A 9,426-nucleotide genomic window follows, 5' to 3' on the forward strand; every position below is an offset into this window, starting at 1 on the left:
GTTTGCAGTCCTCCATATTGGACGTAATTTGCAGTCCTCCATATTGGACGTAGTTTGCAGTCCTCCATATTGGACGTAGTTTGCAGTCCTCCATATTGGACGTAATTAGCAGTTCTCCATATCGGACGTATTTTGCTGTCCTCCATATCGGACGTATTTTGCTGTCCTCCATATTGGACATAGTTCGCAGTCCTCCATATTGGACGTAATTTGCAGTCCTCCATATTGGACGTAGTTTGCAGTTCTCCATATCGGACGTATTTTGCTGTCCTCCATATCGGACGTATTTTGCAATCCTCCATATTGGACATAGTTCGCAGTCCTCCATATTGGACGTAGTTTGCTGTCCTTCATATTGGACGTAGTTTGCAGTTCTCCATATCGGACGTATTTTGCAGTCCTCCATATTGGACGTAGTTTGCTGTCCTTCATATTGGACGTAATTAGCAGTCCTTTTATTGGACGTAATTAGCAGTCCTTCATATTGGACGTAGTTTGCTGTCCTTCATATTGGACGTAATTAGCAGTCCTTCATATTGGACGTAATTAGCAGTCCTCCATATTGGACGTAATTAGCAGTCCTTCATATTGGACGTAGTTTGCTGTCCTTCATATTGGACATAGTTTGCAGTCCTTCATATTGGACGTAGTTTGCAGTCCTCCATATTGGACGTAGTTTGCTGTCCTTCATATTGGACATAGTTTGCAGTCCTCCATATTGGACGTAATTTGCAGTCCTCCATATTGGACGTAGTTTGCAGTTCTCCATATCGGACGTATTTTGCTGTCCTCCATATCGGACGTATTTTGCAGTCCTCCATATTGGACATAGTTCGCAGTCCTCCATATTGGACGTAGTTTGCTGTCCTTCATATTGGACGTAGTTTGCAGTTCTCCATATCGGACGTATTTTGCAGTCCTCCATATTGGACGTAGTTTGCTGTCCTTCATATTGGACGTAATTAGCAGTCCTTCTTATTGGACGTAATTAGCAGTCCTTCATATTGGACGTAGTTTGCTGTCCTTCATATTGGACGTAATTAGCAGTCCTTCATATTGGACGTAATTAGCAGTCCTCCATATTGGACGTAATTTGCAGTCCTTCATATTGGACGTAGTTTGCAGTTCTCCTTATCGGACGTAGTTTGCAGTCCTCCATATTGGACGTAATTAGCAGTCCTTCATATTGGACGTAATTAGCAGTCCTCCATATTGGACGTAATTAGCAGTCCTTCATATTGGACGTAGTTTGCAGTCCTTCATATTGGACGTAGTTTGCAGTCCTCCATATTGGACGTAATTAACAGTCCTTCATATTGGACGTAGTTTGCTGTCCTTCATATTGGACGTAGTTTGCAGTCCTTCATATTGGACGTAGTTTGCTGTCCTCCATATTGGACGTAATTAGCAGTCCTCCATATTGGACGTAATTAGCAGTTCTCCATATTGGACGTATTTTGCAGTTCTCCATATTGGACGTAATTAGCAGTCCTCCATATTGGACGTAATTAGCAGTTCTCCATATTGGACGTAGTTTGCTGTCCTCCATATTGGACGTAATTAGCAGTCCTCCATATTGGACGTAATTAGCAGTTCTCCATATTGGACGTATTTTGCAGTTCTCCATATTGGACGTAGTTTGCAGTCCTCCATATTGGACGTAATTAGCAGTTCTCCATATTGGACGTAATTAGCAGTCCTCCATATTGGACGTAATTAGCAGTTCTCCATATTGCACGTAATTAGCAGTTCTCCATATTGGACGTAGTTTGCAGTTCTCCTTATTGGACGTAATTAGCAGTCCTTCATATTGGACGTAATTAGCAGTCCTTCATATTGGACGTAGTTTGCTGTCCTTCATATTGGACGTAGTTTGCAGTCCTTCATATTGGACGTAGTTTGCTGTCCTCCATATTGGACGTAATTAGCAGTCCTCCATATTGGACGTAATTAGCAGTTCTCCATTTTGGACGTATTTTGCAGTTCTCCATATTGGACGTAGTTTGCAGTCCTCCATATTGGACGTAATTAGCAGTCCTTCATATTGGACGTAATTAGCAGTCCTTCATATTGGACGTAGTTTGCTGTCCTTCATATTTGACGTAGTTTGCATTCCTTCATATTGGACGTAGTTTGCTGTCCTTCATATTGGACGTAGTTTGCTGTCCTCCATATTGGACGTAATTAGCAGTTCTCCATATTGGACGTAGTTTGCAGTTCTCCATATTAGACGTAATTTGCAGTCCTCCATATCGGACGTAGTTTGCAGTCCTTCATATTGGACGTAGTTTGCAGTTCTCCTTATCGGACGTAGTTTGCAGTCCTTCATATTGGACATAGTTTGCAGTCCTTCATATTGGACATAGTTTGCAGTCCTTCATATTGGACATAGTTTGCAGTCCTTCATATTGGACGTAGTTTGCAGTCCTTCATATTGGACGTAATTAGCAGTTCTCCATATTGGACGTATTTTGCAGTTCTCCTTATCGGACGTAGTTTGCTGTCCTTCATATTGGACGTAATTAGCAGGCCTTCATATTGGACGTAGTTTGCAGTTCTCCTTATCGGACGTAGTTTGCAGTCCTTCATATTGGACGTAGTTTGCAGTCCTCCATATCGGACGTAATTAGCAGTTCTCCATATTGGACGTAGTTTGCAGTTCTCCTTATCGGACGTAGTTTGCAGTCCTTCATATTGGACGTAGTTTGCAGTCCTTCATATTGGACGTAATTAGCAGTCCTTCATATTGGACGTAATTAGCAGTCCTTCATATTGGACGTAATTAGCAGTCCTTCATATTGGACGTAATTAGCAGTCCTTCATATTGGACGTAGTTTGCAGTTCTCCTTATCGGACGTAGTTTGCAGTCCTTCATATTGGACGTAGTTTGCAGTTCTCCTTATCGGACGTAGTTTGCAGTCCTTCATATTGGACGTAGTTTGCTGTCCTCCATATTGGACGAAATTAGCAGTTCTCCATATTGGACGTAGTTTGCAGTTCTCCTTATCGGACGTAGTTTGCAGTCCTTCATATTGGACGTAATTAGCAGTCCTTCATATTGGACGTAGTTTGCAGTTCTCCTTATCGGACGTAGTTTGCAGTCCTTCATATTGGACGTAGTTTGCTGTCCTCCATATTGGACGTAATTAGCAGTTCTCCATATTGGACGTAATTAGCAGTCCTTCATATTGGACGTAGTTTGCAGTTCTCCTTATCGGACGTAGTTTGCAGTCCTTCATATTGGACGTAATTAGCAGTCCTTCATATTGGACGTAATTAGCAGTCCTTCATATTGGACGTAATTAGCAGTCCTTCATATTGGACGTAGTTTGCAGTCCTTCATATTGGACGTAATTAGCTGTCCTTCATATTGGACGTAGTTTGCAGTTCTCCTTATCGGACGTAGTTTGCAGTCCTTCATATTGGACGTAGTTTGCAGTCCTTCATATTGGACGTAATTAGCAGTCCTTCATATTGGACGTAGTTTGCAGTCCTTCATATTGGACGTAATTAGCTGTCCTTCATATTGGACGTAATTAGCAGTCCTTCATATTGGACGTAGTTTGCAGTTCTCCTTATCGGACGTATTTTGCAGTCCTTCATATTGGACGTATTTTGCAGTCCTTCATATTGGACGTAGTTTGCTGTCCTCCATATTGGACGTAATTAGCAGTTCTCCATATTGAACGTATTTTGCAGTTCTCCATATTGGACGTAGTTTGCAGTCCTCCTTATTGGACGTTTTTGACTGTTCTATTTTTGATTGACAGGCAACAACACGTTGACACTTTCGTTCAGCAGCTACGCTATGTTTCACTTTCAACTGATTCGTTTCAGTTTCAGTGTATTATTTAAAGGGTTTAAAATGATAAAAATTTCCCTATGAAAAGTGTATTTATTAACGACAAATGAATGAATATAATTTTTTTTTTACAAATCTTACAACAATTTCGAATTACTCTATATAATACTCATGGTGAAGTTTATTGTTCATTTCGATGACTTAACCATGAATGGTAGATGTTACTTTATAATTGATATGTATACGTTGGGAGTAGTACTGAATTCAGTAAAGGAATACAATAAGTAGTCCGTACAGCAGTGAACTGTGAAAATGACAAATAAGCTGCAGGCATATCCGATTTTTGAATAACAGTGCTTCACATCATATAGCTTTTGTACCATGTTCACACCTTCTCCGGCAGCGCACCTTCTCTCTTAGACTGACGATCCATGTTTAAAAGTAATCCCTTGTTTTTGCATAAGACGAAGAGCAAGTGTTATATTTTTAAAAGCACTACCCCTATTAACGACCCAGCCCTGGACGCGATGTTCAGTTTATCTCAGTAATAAAGACCAGTTGTCAAACCTCAAAATGATCACAAGGTCAACGGTATCCATTATGCTTTCTCCCTATTTGTAATATTTTATGCTAGCTAAACTATCACACGAAACCCAATAAAAAATCATTCTAAAATAACGTCCTAATATCCTAATTGATTCTGAATTCATCGACCTAAAAAAAATACCTTTGCGATCAATATGCAAAGTGAAAACCACGACCACGACGGTGTTTGTGGATTTGTCACTGAAAATAGAAACTAGTGAGTCGCCAAATTCGTAGTCTAACAGAGTTAGCTAACGGGGTTTTGAGACGCTTACCGATTATACTGACTGTTTAGTAAACACCTCGGCATTATCCGGTAAGCGTTCTCATACCCGTTAGTTACTAGTACTTCTTAGTTGCCTACTAATTGCCTACTATTTGTATTTCAGTAGAAAATGTGACCTGCAAAGTACAGTCAGTAAAACAATTTATAATTGACATCGCCACAAACCCCCCATTCTCATCAATATTTATTGTATTAACCACGGTCCCGTTACGTTTATTGTACAAGTGTGTTCCCAATATCAGTGTGCTGTGTCCGATGATAAATACTAGATTATGAGAGAACGCAAGGCCTTGCCCTAATGTTTGTGTGATATATAAATTATTTTAATATGGCTGGGCCGTTTTTATCAATCAGATTACAAAGCATGACATTGATCAACTACAACATTGCAATACTATTGAGTTCACTAACTGGCCAAAACGTGGCAATTGTGTTGTTTTTTGACAAACTTTTTATGCACAGCAAAGCTCGCCATTGTTTGACATGTCAAATTTGATGATTTGGTTTGACTTTTGAAATTCACGGCATGCAGTGATGGGGATGAGCTAAGTGAAATCCCAGGACTATTTTTAGGTTATACTGTCGTACACTATATTTCTGAGAATTGAAATGGAGTTTAATGTGGAAAGAATGCGTCTGTACTGTCATGAATTTGTTTTTCCCGTATCTGTTGACCGACTTATTTAGTTGATTACTAGCGAATTGCTGTGTTATGTCTGTCATCGTTTAGGCAGGCGAGGTCCTGGACGGAACTCGACTCAGTGATTTGGCACTAATTACGAGATAACCGTCGCTGTTCTGACTACTATTTCTGACAGTTGGTATTCGTAGTTATTAATGTAGTGAACGATTAATCAAAAGATATGACGTATTCAGTACTTAGTGTGATTGGCTTTATAATTACAGGTTACGCCCTATAGTCTTTTTTCTGCTTTGTAATTGGTTAGAGTTTTGAAAATGAATAAAGTTGTTTTAGTTGGTCTTGGCACGACAGACGCAGTCCAGTCCAGTCCAGTCCAGTCCTGGAGAGTCTTAGGGCGAGTCTAAGCACAGTCTTGGGCTAGTCTTGGTTCAGCCTTGCGATAGTCTTGGGGATTTTTCCCCAGGGCGCTGTGTCTTATAGAGTGCTCGACTGTCCGACTAAGACGAGAGTTGAAACGTATTTCGTTGTGCTTGTCTTATTTGACTGTAAAGTATAAGTGACTTTCCCGATCCCGTACCTCAAGGGGACGAGATATAGAGACAGAGACGAGATTCCCCCTCACACGTGTGGAGAACCCCATAGAGAAGAATTTACCCCGTGATAATACTATCTTGGGTCACGAACTCTACAGTGTAGTTTACAGTGTCAAACTACACGTTTTTTTTTGTCCATACACATGAAACAGTGGAACAGCACAACTTTCAATTTATCAGTAAAAATAAAACGTTTTCACTCAATGCCACAATAGATCGAAAAATATATATTTGTGTTCAATCAGAGGAACACGAGAAAATCTAAATTACAAATATCAAGACCCGCGCTTTATATGGGACGAGACAACTATCCCACGGAAACCGACAACTTGTCGATTATGATTCCGGTAACATGCACTGAAGACCGGAATGGCACACGGCACCGAGCATTATCAGAGGGGTCCCCATTCAATATTGACTCACCCTGGATGAAAACGTCAACTCAATTTGAAATTTCCGTAGAATTTGTAGTGTTTTGACATGATTGAATCTTATGTACTATACTATCTTCCCCGTGCACTTTTGGGGGGAATTTGGAGTGGTCGTTTTCTACTCAACGTCAACAAGGAATAAATTGTTGAATTTTCTAACAAACTTTCCCTCTTATCGTTTTCGTTTGACAGATTTCTGCTGTCGTAAATTGATCGGCATGTGTGATCATGTGACCCACAGTGCTGCAAAGTTAACTGTATTTTGACGGTGTTAAAGCTTGAATAGCTCGGACAATACCAACGATCCAGGTTAGCTACTCATGTGACTCGTATTTATTATCGACAAGCAAATCACCGCATTAGGGAGTGACATTTAATTATGAAATCAGTGTTATATATACCTATATACAAACATATGTTTCTCATTGACAATCACATTATATCACCTACATCATATATATTTACTGTTAACAATCATGATATAATTGAAGTTTCTGAAAATATCATTTATATTTGAATAAAATTATGTTTTGGTTTGTGTCAACATTTTTTTGGATTCTTTCATTTGTATCAATTAAAGCTTCACTTAAAAAAATATGAAGTGAGCAATGTCCATGAAATTCTACACTTTCAGCAGATTTGGACAATATTAATTTTGTGTTATGTTTCAAAAACTGACAACTACTTTCTTTAAAGGAAAATATATCACGTGATAATTGTGATGCAATTGAACTTGGTTTTATAAAAATCATTTGCGTATTTATTTATTTAGTTTCAAGTTGTGATAATTTTATGGAATGATGCTCAGTTTTAATGAGATCATTTTCATATTTGAAGTTGATTAACTTTCTGTTCAACCAGATGAGGGATAGGCCAATTAGTGTTCAAGTTGACTTTCATATTATTGAAGTATCGTTTTCAGTTTATGAGTTTCATTCCTTTTATCCGATACTTCCATCACACTCAGTCATGTTATCACAGATCTTTATTGCAATTATAATATCAAGAAATCTCTAAAAATTAATAATTCTTCAATGGTGCGCGGTAATTGTTAATTTACTCTCTGCCTTCTCCGTGCGTTCGTACATTGACTCCAAGCACTGTCCAGTTATTGGCTGATGATTATATATCACGTGGTACCGATTGATCAATGAAACATACCGTTGCAACACAAATATTGTAGTGAATCATATTTGACCTGCTAATCGTTTGAAGTTGAGACCAAGGTTAGGGACTAATGTTTGACATACTCACAGTATTTGTTGTAGGCAAGTTTCACAGCTTTATGAGACTTTTATTTAAAGATATAAGTATATTAAATACCGACTATATAATTACTGTATCCTCTTCTAGGCTTTTGAAAAATATCATTCAGTATTTATAAATTCTCAGAGATCTACCTTCTCTACAGGATCTACCTGTGCAATATTTAACAAGACGTTTACAGTCGATTCATAAACTACTAAATAATCCATTCTATTTCGTTGACAATACTGGCCTCGGTAACTGAGTTCGTAAACTACAAAACACATGTCACCACAGCCGATATAAATTCCATAGAATAATAGTGTGTTAAAGGTGCCAAGTATGAATTAATTAGGGGACAAAAACACAAACCTGCGTAGAAATAGGAAGAATGTATTTTGATTATAATGGACTTGATTCAAGTGGAAATCTGATTCAGCAGTGTGCTCTAGCAATCGCGAATTTAGTCATTTTTACAAGGTTCACCATTTTTGTTGTCACGTGGTTATTATGTAAACAATGAATGCCCAGTTTGTGCGAACTTGTACCTCTATACTTTTGAAATATATAAGCTAAATTACGGTTCCAAATGAGACAACAGACAGAGAATGCTTTATTCAAAAAAGTCATCAAACCCTTCTCGCTATCTTAACAGAATAGTAATATGTATTCATTTTTTAAGGTTCCTTTGTAGCAGAGTCTGTATACAAAAGCGTCCGTACGTGCTTCATTCTGTGTTCTCATGTTTCAGTTCCCTTTTCAGTAACGGGAACTCGGGCGATAAGCAATACCACGAATGTTTTGTCTGCGAAATACTTATTTCTTCACAGACACGTGATTACACGTCAATGCTGGTTTTGATTAAACCTGACTATATATTTCTTCAGCAGGTCGCTAAGTTTGTCTTCAACTTGTTCCTTCTTATATAAATAGTCAAATGACCTTTAAAAGTTCTGGACCGATTTGCGCAGATAACATGTGCTGGTAGACTCAAGCATTTAATGCATGCTTGCTGAACGGAATAATGTGGTATTCCTTGGAACAGCAATGCAACAAGTTGTCACCCAGTTGTTAAATTCATAGCTCATTTCACCATATTCTACTCGAAGTCAGAGTTTCTTACCTGAATTAAAGTGCGTGTGTTTCCGGTGAAGAGTCTGAATATTGCTACCCGGTAAACAGCGTCAACTGAGAACTATCTCATTCAAACCCACGAGTTTTATAATTTCCGGTGACGTCATGGCTATACCATTCTCCATGAGCCGTAAAGAGGTGATAGTAATGGTATTGAACTGTGCCGTACGTGCTACGTAATCATTACAGCACAGTTCGGATTCTGGAGCCGTAAAATCAGTGTAGCATATGACACACAGTAAGTGATGGTCATATAAAAATAATAGTTCTGGAAAGTGACTGGCAATCCCCGGTAGAAATAGACGTATCCATGTCCTTAATGACAGTCAATAGAAAGTGGCAAACGTGTATTGAATAAGAATACGTTGATCGGAAATACCCTTTGACTTCTACCCAACACCGGAAGGATTCATCAATTAAAAAACAGGTCAATGGTACCTTTCACACACCTTAGGAAATGTTTAGCCATTATTACGTTGTTAGAAGTTGAATTCTCCAAATATTGTGACAACTTTGTAACTATGTAACACAGATCAGATCTAGTTGTTGTCATTGCATAAATCAGACTGCCAACTACTAGTATGTCTCTGTACAGCCTTGCATTATCAGGCTCAGCTGTGTCATTAACAAAACTTGTTTACATTCATGTCTCAAGGAGTATATTTTGGTTTACAATTTGCAACATTTTCCCCAAATATTTTGACTAC

General features: G+C 38.6%; 1 protein-coding gene across 1 annotated transcript in view; it reads right to left on the minus strand.

The window, feature by feature from the left end:
• The window catches only part of LOC146747995 (ninjurin-2-like), a 43,720-nt gene extending 34,781 nt beyond the window's left edge, over positions 1-8,939 (minus strand). The window contains exon 1 of the mRNA XM_085496610.1: positions 8,709-8,939. The gene's annotated coding sequence lies outside the window, so the exon portion shown is untranslated. The remainder of the gene's footprint in view (positions 1-8,708) is intronic.
• Positions 8,940-9,426: the final 487 nt, after the last annotated feature.

The sequence above is a fragment of the Saccoglossus kowalevskii genome, chromosome 3, assembly GCF_978046115.1.
Source record: "Saccoglossus kowalevskii chromosome 3, keSacKowa6.1, whole genome shotgun sequence".
NCBI lineage: Eukaryota > Metazoa > Hemichordata > Enteropneusta > Harrimaniidae > Saccoglossus > Saccoglossus kowalevskii.